This window comes from Lactuca saligna, chromosome 8 (genome assembly GCF_052625555.1).
Source record: "Lactuca saligna cultivar CGN05327 chromosome 8, ASM5262555v1, whole genome shotgun sequence".
NCBI classification, from domain to species: Eukaryota; Viridiplantae; Streptophyta; class Magnoliopsida; order Asterales; family Asteraceae; genus Lactuca; species Lactuca saligna.
The window spans coordinates 92,494,841-92,506,296 of NC_136424.1; the positions used below are offsets into that span (position 1 = coordinate 92,494,841).

General features: G+C 34.7%; 1 pseudogene; it reads right to left on the minus strand.

Annotated features, from left to right (window-relative positions):
- Positions 1–5,345: 5,345 nt before the first annotated feature.
- On the minus strand, positions 5,346–8,177 carry LOC145009905 (uncharacterized; annotated as a pseudogene).
- Positions 8,178–11,456: the final 3,279 nt, after the last annotated feature.

An 11,456-nucleotide genomic window follows, 5' to 3' on the forward strand; every position in this document is an offset into this window, starting at 1 on the left:
TCCCAATGGGTGTTTGTGGTAACCTGATTTGGATTTAAGGAACATATGGGATTAGGATAAGCCCCATATAAGGTTGGGCCCAATTTGGAAAACTAGGCCATTAGTGGGCCTTTGAGGATCTTTTGGTTTTGGGCCTCAGTTTTGGTGTATGTTGGGCCAGGGGTAAAATGGTCATTTTACCCCAAGTATGGATATTGGTTTATGGAATGGAACGCGATTGCTATTTGGGTGTGTTGTTAGTATTAATAGCTCGGGAAGCCGACAGGGCAGTAGCTAGGGATTTCTTTCGGGATGCTTCTACATTTGAGGTGAGTTTTTTCCTTACTGTACTTATGTGGCGAAGGCACCAAGGTCGGCCCTTTGGATTGTTATCCTGGTTATCGTATGCCTGTATGTTGTTATGATCTGTTAGATCGGTATCCTGGTAGATAGGATGTTGTTATGTTGTTATGATTTGTTAGATCAGTATCCTGGTAGATAGGATGTTGTTACGTTGTTATGATCTGTTAGATCGGTACCTAGTAGATAGGATGATGCTATGCTTATTGATCTGTATGATATGTGCTTACATGTTGGTTGATTATGTGTTTATGAGTTATGTATATGTCGACATGTGTGTATGTGGTCGGGTCGAGGTGGTCCTGCTTTGTGCTAAAGGCCAACAAACCCAGGGTGGCTCAGATAGACTGAAGGCCCTGCAAGGCGGTCCAGTCAGGCCGAAGGCCCAACGAGTGGTTTGGATAGGTTGTGGGCCCTGAGAGGTGGTCCAGTCATATTGCAGGCTCGAGAGCGGCCCGGATATGTTGTAGGCCCTATGAGGTGGTCCGATCATGTTGAAGACTCGGGAGCGGTCTGGATAGGTTGTAGGCCCTGCGAGGCGGTCCAGTCATGTCGAAGGCTTAGGAGCGGTCTGGATAGGTTGTAGGCCATGCGAGGCGGTCCAGATACGATGTAGGCCCTACAAGGTGGTCCAGTCAGGCTGAAGGCTCTGTATGCGTGTTGTTATTTGTATATGTTATCTGGTTGGGCGTTGGTAGTTTGGCGGAACTCACTAAGCTCTGTGCTTACAGTTTTGGTTTATGGTTTCAAGTACTTCAGTATATCGTGGCAAGGCGAAGGCATGACCGTACACATTCTCTCATTTTAACCTGATGATTTCTAGGAAACTCTGATAATTTGAATGTTTGGAAACTATGTTGAAAGAGATTCTAATTTTTAAATAATGTTTTAGGAACAACGGTTTTTGTAAACACTTCTATTCCAAAAAGGGCTGTTTTGATAAGTTAAAATTTTTGGGATGTTACACTCTCTCTACTGCTTTGCCGGAAACTACCTCAATTACCAAAAAACCACCTCCTTTGCCAGAAACCACCACGATCATCGAAAACACTACCTTAACCGCTACTATTTACACTCGAAACCACCATCAACACCATTAAAAATCCCAATAATTCCATAAAAATATACGAACCGAAGACCAGAGGGACTAAATCAACATGTAGATTCCCATGAACGTCGAGACAAGTGATATCAGGAAAAGCCTTGATCAAAAGCTTGACTACTTCAACGGATGATTTGGATCCACCAACAACAACCATGTGTAAAGTAGTTGCTCTATTGAATCGGAACCATATGCTTTGTTAACATCAACAAAAGTAAATCCAAGAATGAACTTTGTAACCCGTTTGCTACCAAACATCGAGGCAATCATAATAGGTGTGCTTTCCTCAAGCATCATCTTCTTCGATCCTATCGATCTACCATACCATAAATCAGAATCGTTGATATTGAAACCATCTTCTTCAACCACTAACTTAAATCCTTCCAAATCATCCACAGCCACAAACTCTAGCAAAATTAAAATATTACTAGCGATTTTATCTTGCTTCTGACCTTCAATATAGTCCATAACCACATCACTAGTGCACATATTTTTGTTTACGACTTTTTCATGATCAAACACTCGCTTCCTACAAAATATTAGGACAAACAAAAATATTTCAATCATCAGAACCATAAGCATAAAGGACGTATCTGCAATAACAAATAGAATTGATGTTGACATCTAACTTCAATTCAGTCTAAGTTCTCTGAAAATTTTCCTCGAGAAAATCAGAAACAAAAAAAATTAAGTGAAAATTTTCCTCTATCAAATCAAAAACGAAACAAAGTAACTTCTATGGTACTTGACGGATAGTGTATTGGGCGGTGGTCGAATTTGAAAATCGGTGGTACTTGACGAACGTCTGATGTGTTAGGATATAGGAATGTTGAAGCATCGGCGACTCTAGGATTGCAAAGAAATCGGAAAACATCGTTGGATAAATATGATAAGTATATGACGAGTGGGTGTGCAACGGCGAGTCTGGTAGATAAACCAAAGGTCTCTGCCCTAGATGGTGGTGGAGGGGGTTTCTGTTCATCAAGGGTTAAAGTGGTTTTTATGATCGTTGGAATTACAATTGTTGAGGCAACCAATTTTCATCATCGCAAGTCTGAGAGAGATGTGATGAAGTGAACGACATAGAGACATGAAGGACAACATTTCTTTGATTTAATCAAAATATGAAAATAATAATACAATAGATTAATTAAAGACTAATTTTTAAATTATAAGGACTATTTTTACTACTAAAATAACTTTTAAAAAATAAACATGTGTCACTTCCTAATTAGTTCCTATACTTCTAACCCTAATATGCATTTTCTATTGATTTTGATATATATATATATATATATATATATATATATATATATATATATATATATATATATATATATATATATATCACTACTAGAAAAACAGCCTTTTACGATGCTCATTGCGCGTCGTAAAAGGCTCAGACGACGCGCAAATGCGCGTCAAGGAAGGCCCTGTCATAAAGAGAGACAACGCGCTTTTACGACGCGCGTTTACGACACGCAATGTGTATCAAGGAAGGCCCTGTCATAAAGGAAGACGACACGCATTCGCGTGTCATAACCTTACGACACGCGTGTTAATGACATGCAATGCGTATCAAGAAAGCCCCTGTCAAGAAAGGTCATGTCATAAATGAAGGCGACACACATTTTTGCGGATCGTAATTTTAAATTTTTTTAAAAAAATTATTTATAGATTTACTGATTTTCAATTTGCATTTCATGTCTCATAATACAAAATATACAATACATTGCACAAAAGTTAATGTCATACAAATAATCATTCCAATAGTAGAAAAATGTAATACATCAAATAATCATTCTAATAGTAGACAAATGTAACATTTGAACATTTTTTATATAATTAACTAAATTATTAGCCAAATTTCCTAAACTACCAACATACTTTTCTATGAAGAGCATTAACACTATTCTTTTCCATCAAAAAATTCAAAACCTGCATAATTAAATTAATGTTTAATCAGCTACAGGTCAATAAGGTAGGTTTAAGCAAAAGATTTTCATAATAGTAAGATTTTACTTATCACTGTTGTTAATGACATTGAAAGAAGCAGCCCAACAAACACCCCCTCAGAAGGATTTTCATAATAGTTGATACTTTATTACTAAATGAAACCAAAAACAAAGTTAAAAGTAAACAAAATTAGAAGGTTTTAGTCAAACTTACAAAGGCTATAATTCCAAATATTACTAAATGACATTGATTGAACCACCTGCAGATGTACCATTTTGTCTCAATGAGATTCACTACTGAACACATTCTACAGTTTGTAAACTATATATATATATATATATATATATATATATATATATATATATATATATATATATATATATAATATGCTTCACTATTTCCAAAACCAGAAGCTGAATCCATCAACAACTCTTACATGTTCATAGTCTTTAACATAATGTATAAGTAAAAAGAACATGTAATAGATATTAACAACAATGATCATAATCATACCTGAAGCTCAAGTTCAGCAGCAGACCTGTAACTCAAGATATCTTCTATATCAGATACTTTCTCCATTTGGTCTAACTCCAAAACAATTTCATCATCCAGAGGCTAATCATCCACTTTTCTAATTTATCTCTCCACTTACAAAAATATTGGTTTTCCCATTATACCCTTTTGTTCATTAAAAAAAATATATGAAGAAGCAATTCCAAATCAAAAAAAAGTATTGGTTTTCCCATTATACCCTTTTCTAATTTATCTGGTTGTTGAGTTCAGAGGTTGGTGTTTATGGGAAAGCAGCACCCTCTAAACCCACCAAAAAGTGATGTTAGGGTAAAACCGTATTTTTCTGAAAAAATTTAGGGTTTTTATGCGAATATCCCCTAAAACAAACAATTTTTTTTTCTGTTGTGATGGAATGAGCCATGATTCCATCATAAGGAACACTATATTAGAAAGCTAAAACCAACCTGAACAAGGGTTAGAAAGCTGTTGGTTGCCTAATATAACAACTTGCCCTGCAAAAGCATATTACAAAGATCTGAATCATTAACAACGACTAACTCACATTATCTTATTAATGGATACTCAAGGGTAAACTAGTCAATAGCAGCAACAAAAAAAAAAAAAAACACTATACATATTCCTTGCATGTAGTTTAGATTTAGATGATATAAACTGCAAGTATGTTAATTGCAATATATTAGAACTTAGATTCACCTTGGGAAGATTAAATCCAACAAAAAATATAGGAATTGTGAGGCACTCCAAGTAGAACCTGTTATAATACAACAAAAAGCCAGAGATGTTAGAATACATGTATTTAATGTATTTAATATTGTCACATGTCATGGACATGCAAGCTGTCCAATGTCAGGAATGGCGGGTAAGAAAAACGTACATTTTTATAAAAAAAAAATGAATAAAAGTCCAAACGGTTGATTTTGTTTTCGTTTAATTGTAAAATTGAAACTTCACTTGCTAAATTTTTTTAAAAAATGGGAAATTTAATCACATATAAAGAAGGTAATCTCTCTCGGGCATTTGATCAAACAACTTGCACGCAATCTGATTTCTAATCTTTTGGTCATTCTAAGCAATCTGATTTCAAACCTTTCTATTAATTTTGATCGGTTTGTTCATCAACTAAACTTTAGTTCCTCAGATATCCAAGTCATAAGACTAAACAAATCAAGACATTAATGAAAATAAACAAACAAATAAATAAAAGACAAAAACAGCGGGCAGGTGCCTATGTAGTTTTTACGTTTCACATAGAAGTTTGATATCCCACACACACATTTAATGAATCGTTTTTCCTTATTATAATATAACATAAAGATATTTTAATTAGGATTATATAAATTTTTTATTAATTTTTTTATCTAATATTAAAAATTATATGTTATTTTACAAATTATATGTTATTTTACCAATTTACCTAACCTGCTAATTTATTTTGGTGTATAATTTTATTGTTAATTAGGAATTTTGCACATGAAATATAATCATTAATTGAATTTTGTTTTTTAATGCTTCATTCATCTTCATGCCATTTCTTTCCTCTCCCACCTCCACCCCTGAAAATACAACAAAACTATTAAAAAAACAAATAATAATAATGTTTTGTTTTGGGTTATATACTTATATACAATAAATAGCAACGTACTTTCGATTATTTTTTTAAATTATAGTAATGTAAACAATTTTTAAAGTAGAATGTTCTAATAAGAATTTTTTTTATTAAAAGTGTTGTAGTTTGGTAAATTTTTAAAGTAGAATTTTTTTTCTGAAAATTACAATTTTTAAATGTTACTTTTTTCAGAAAAGACCTTGTAATTTTTCATTTTTTTTCAATTTGGCCCTTTTAGCAGCTACTTTCCAAAAAAAATTGTCGAATGTGAGGGGTTTTTTCAGAAAAAAAGGGTTTTTTTGGAAGAAAAAAAAAACTAAGGGCTTTTTTGGAAAAATGGAAAAATACAAGATCTTCAAGAAAAAAAAATGATGTTTATCCAGAAAAAACTCAATATATAAGGTCTTTTATGACCTTTTTTCAAAATAAAATAAAAATGTGTTGTTTCTTTCATTTTTCCCTTTTGTTATGATCCCCTCCCCTATATAAATATATTAAAAAACAATATTAATTATAGAACAAGATTTAATAATTAAAAAAAACTAACCTAACATCAGCATATGCAAGAATCCAACCACGATCAAGAAGACTTTTTGACTCATTACACCATTTTTAATGAAGCAACTCACCACAAGCACCATGTCCATAAAGCAATCCAGGATTTTCACCTTCTTTTTTCCTTTTATGTGTATAAACAATAGTCAAACCAACTTTGACTCCATCACTAGTAACCACTTGATGATTTTCACAACCATAAAACTCAAAAAGATCATTCCATGACTTTGACTCCCCATAGTTATTACTATTTGATTTATTATCTATTGTGGGTCCCACAGGAGCTGTGCCATATAAAACACATGTTCTTTCTTAAAGCAGGTTTTGTTGTTGAATGATTTCAAATTTCCGATTTGATAAATTATAATCAACAACTGCATCAAGCATCTGAAAAGAAAACAAATTCAGATGGTAAACAAAAAGTAAGGGTTTGTTCGTCATAAAATTTTAACAGAAACATACCACAGGTGATGAAATTGTAAATCGCATGATTGGTGAATAAAAGTCATAATTTGGTCCATGTGAGATTTGGGAAACAGATTCTGGAAGAGGAAGAAAATGTAATCCGAACTCTTTAAGATGAAACACATCCTGTTAGACAAAAGGGAAAAAATGTCTTAAATTTTTATACCCAATAAAAGAAAATAACAATATATGAAATCTGAATCATCATAACATTAATAAAACTATAAAAAAAAAAAACTTATTTCTTGGAAGAGGCAATGCAACTGAACAAAGCCTGAATCTTTCACCTTCTTTAACAATAAGCACCAAATGTGTCACAAAAGTCAACATCCTCAATCACCAAATCATTGTCATCAATAAATACATTCTGTAACATTTAAAAAAAAGGTAAAAAGAAAGTCTTTTTTTTTCATTAAGAAAAAACAACATATCTCAAAAGAAAGTCTAACCTCCCACTTTCTTAGACTTGAAGAGTGAAGAGGGCTACGAAGGGTATAATGGTAATTTACTGATTGCTCTTCTTTGTTAGCATTGGTAAAAAGATAAAGATAGCCTTGATGATGCTCGATAATGCAATGTGCACAAGCTTCACATTCCCACACAAGTGTTAAAGCAGATAGAGGATCAGTTGCATTGATCAGAAAAACCTAAAGAATTCGAAGTTTGAATGATTCTTGAAAGAAAAATCAATGAAATAAAAACAATTAAAGTTAGTATATAATAATACATTTGAATATGTGGTTTAAAACACATAAACAGTCACAAACTTAAAATCCTTGGTATGTCTGATGTTAACTTGCACATTTTCTTCAGGTTCTTCTAAGAGTATCACATCTTCATCCTTTGATCCAAGCATACTACAATATATCCTAAAATCATATACAAGAAATATAAAATGTTTAAATTAGATAAGAGATATAGAGTTTAGAAAAAGTTGTATATACTTATATAGGATACCTGTAAGGCTTCTTTTTTTTATCAGTGACAACGTATAGCAATGCTTGACCGCCTTTAGCCCATGCCACATTACAGACCCAATCAGCTTGTGGCTTGCTACAAAGAGAACCTGAATTCAAATCTCTCACACATAATTTGAAGAAATCGTTGTCTTTGTCATACATGGGGTATGCAATGAATTGACGATGAGGTGAGATTGCTGATACCTCTTCATATGTATAACCTAAATCAAGTCATGTTAAGAGATTAAATGAAGTGGAAGAGAATTAGAGATCGTTGAGAGATGTTGAAATGATACTGGAATTGGAATTACCCCAAAATCTTTCTGCTTCTTGATTGTAATCGATGAGTTTTTGTTCAATCCTCTTCCCGGAGATGAAATCGAACCCACCTGTTGGACTTTTATGTGAAATGAACTCTTCGTTTAAGCTAGCTAATCTCCTACAGAGTACTGGATATTGTTTCCCTTCCTCCACTCTCCTGTTATACAACCTGAATTCCACCTCCAAATTGCCAAAGAAGAACATGTGATTTGAATTCGCATCCCAAAGAAATCAACAAATTAGCTAATGATATGCAAACAGAAATTGAAGGTACCAGGGCCCCCAGCGAGGGAGAAGTAGAAGGGCATAGATAGAAGGAGACGGCGAGGGAGGGCGACATACGAAAACGAAGAGGAGAGAATGAGGAGAGTAAGGAGTCACATAACCTTCAATCGAAGGTGTTTTGAGTGAGAGGAGCCGTCGGATCTCTTTGATAAATTTATTGAGATGTGGTTCAAAGCCCTAGTTCTTTTCGTCGAATGGCGCTGATGAAAACATACGGAGACTCGGTGACATCGTAGATAGAGAAGAGTAGTGTCTGATGGCGCTAATGAAGACATACGAGACAAACACTCTTTACAGAATCCATGGCTGCTTAGAGCTAATGGGGTACGATGCTGGTGATGGCGGCTTAGGGCTTGCAAAGAGTAGGGAGAAAGAGTGCAGATCAAGGTATTGGAAGACGGGTTTAGGCGGGTGTTTAATTTTTTGGGGTTCGATGTTGGTGATGGGGTTCGATACTGGTGATGGCGGCTTAGGGCCTCACAATAGAATTAGGGTTAGGGTTCTTTGTTAGAGGATTGTTGAAGGAGAAGAAGCATTCGGCAGGTGTTTAATTTTTTGGTATTTCATTTCCCACCATCGCCGATTGAAAAAAAAAAAAAGCGAGAACGCGCCTTCCTAAAAAAAATATAAAATGACATCTTTACATGATACGCCTTTTATGGTAGGTGCCCTCCGTGTTTTTTTTTGGACATTAATTTTAGGGCGCACAAAAAATGTGTGTCTTCTATCCTTGACATTTTGCAAAGCTAACATTATTTTTTAGGGCACGCACAAATGCGTGTCCACTGTCAGCGCGTGTCGTTGTTTGCGCGTCATTAAAGGGCTTTTTTCTAGTAGTGTATATATATAAAGTGAACAAGAACGAAATCAAAATACCTCTTTGATTGTATTAGGAAAAAATCAAAACCTAATTACAATTTTTCTTTCTATACTATAACTCGGTAATACAATTGATTATATAGAATTCTAACACCAACATGTAAAATAGAATATGGAAACTAGGAACTAAATTGTTAAAATAGTTTCCTATAACTTAGTTGCCTAAATTGGATTGCTTGATCCTCAAACTTAGAATTCCAACAATCACCACCAAATCTATAAGTCCTTCTAGAGACGTCTTCGATCCCGATCAAGCTCTGCATTTCCTTGAACTTGGTTCGAGCTAGCAGTTTGGTAAGAATGTCCTCCTTTTGTTCTTCACTGGGAATGTACTCCACCTCCACTTGTTTGTTTTCAACATAATTACGAATAAAGTGAAACATGTGTAAATGTGTTTACTCATTCCATGAAAAACTTGATTTTTCGTTAGTTTGATAGTGGACTTGTTATCAACTCTAAGAACCACTTTCTCTTACGCTTTGTTCATGATTTCTCTGACCAAATCTTGAAGCCATATTGCTTGAAATGCGGTTGTCGTGGCCGCCATGAACTCCGCCCAGCAAGATGACAAAGCAACGATATCTTGCTTTTGCGAAAACCACGTAATTGGATATGACCCGTAGTAGAAAATGTGACCGGTTGTGCCTTTTCCGTCATCTGGGTCAACATTGTGACTACTATCACTATAACCAATGAGTCAGATTTTTCCCATCCTCTCGTACTTGATTTCATATCTCATTGTTCCTCATAAGTACCTTAGAATGTTTTTGATTGCAACACCATATGATTCTCTTAGACTTTACATGTATCGACTAATAACTCCAATTGCATATTCCATATCGGGTCTTGTTTGCAAGAAATATCTAAGGCATCCTACCACCTTTCAATATTGTGTTGCGTCGATTTTGGGTTCATCTTCGTCCTTTGACAATTTATTTCCCAGTTCCATTGGAATGTGAGTCGGATTGCAATCATGTAAACCGGTTTCTGTTAGAATACGTTGAGCATATGCTTCTTGATTTATTGTAATCCCCGATTCCTCTTGCTTAACTTCAATTCCAAGGTAATAAGTCTATCTTCCAAGATCCGACATCTTAAAGTTCTTGGACATCTCTAATTTGAACCTCTTGATCATGCTCAATTTTTTACATGTGACAAATATATCATCAACATAAATTGCTAAAATCAGCAAGTTAGATCATTCACTTTTCCAGTACACCAATGGTTCTTTCATGCACTTTTGAAATTTCATACTCTTTAAAATCCCTTCAAGCTTTGTGTTCCATGCTCTAGGTGCTTGTCTTAGACCATATAATGCTTTTGTAAGGAGATATACTTTATGCTCGTTGCCTTTCTTTATATAGTCTTCCGGTTGTGATACGTAAATGGTTTCCTTTAATCCTTCATGTAAGAATGTCGTTTTAACATCTAAGCGGTGAGACTCCCACCCATAAGTAGCAGCTAAGGCTATAAGAAATCGGATGGTTTTGATTCGAGCTATTGGGGCTAATACTTCTTGAAAATCAATACCAGGTTGTTGCACGTAAACTTTAGCAACCAACCTTTCCTTGTATTTATTAATGGTGTCATCTTCATTTTTCTTCAATTTGAGCACCCACTTAAGTCCAATTGGCTTTACCCACATAGGCTTGTTCACGAGTATCCAAGTATTGTTTTTGTTTATCGAATTAATTTCTGTATTCATGGTTTTAACCCACTCTGGTTCTTTCTTCGCATCTTCAACCGATACCGGCTCATCATTGGTTGTTAGAAGAAGTTCTTCGAGATTATCAAGATCAAACTCATAATCTTGAAATCATCTTGGATGTACTCTTATTCTCGAGGGCCTTTGGTTTGCAGCTCCTTGTTGAACATTATTATTGATCGGACTTGGTTATTCATTATCTTATACTTACGCTCCGTCTCCAATCTCATGATCCGATTCAATCGGCTCCATTGGGTCATTGTTTACCTCGTTTCCTTGATTGTTGCTCGTCTCGCCTTTTGCGTAGTCCCATGGTATTATGAATGAGCCTGGTTCTTCATTGTTGGTTCTTGCTTCTTTAATCCAATCCCACCCTTTGGTTTCATCAAAAATAACATCTAGACTCACGATTATATTTTGTGTCACCAGGTTAAATAACCGATAAGCTTGCGTACACAGTTTGGAACCAACATGCACTAGTGATCTTGATTTTGCATCCAACTTCTTTAGATTAACCGGATCAACTTTTGCATATGCTAGACACCCAAATATATGAACATTTTCTAAATTCAGTTTTCTTTTATACAACTTTTCGTATGGAGTTGTATCACCAAGGACTCTTGTGTAAACACGATTGATTAGATTTGTAAAGTGATTTACCGCTTCTCCTCATAAGTAGTTTGGAACATGCATTACCTTCATTATACTTTGTGTAATGTCCATAAGTTTTTGGTTTCTTCGTTCCATAAT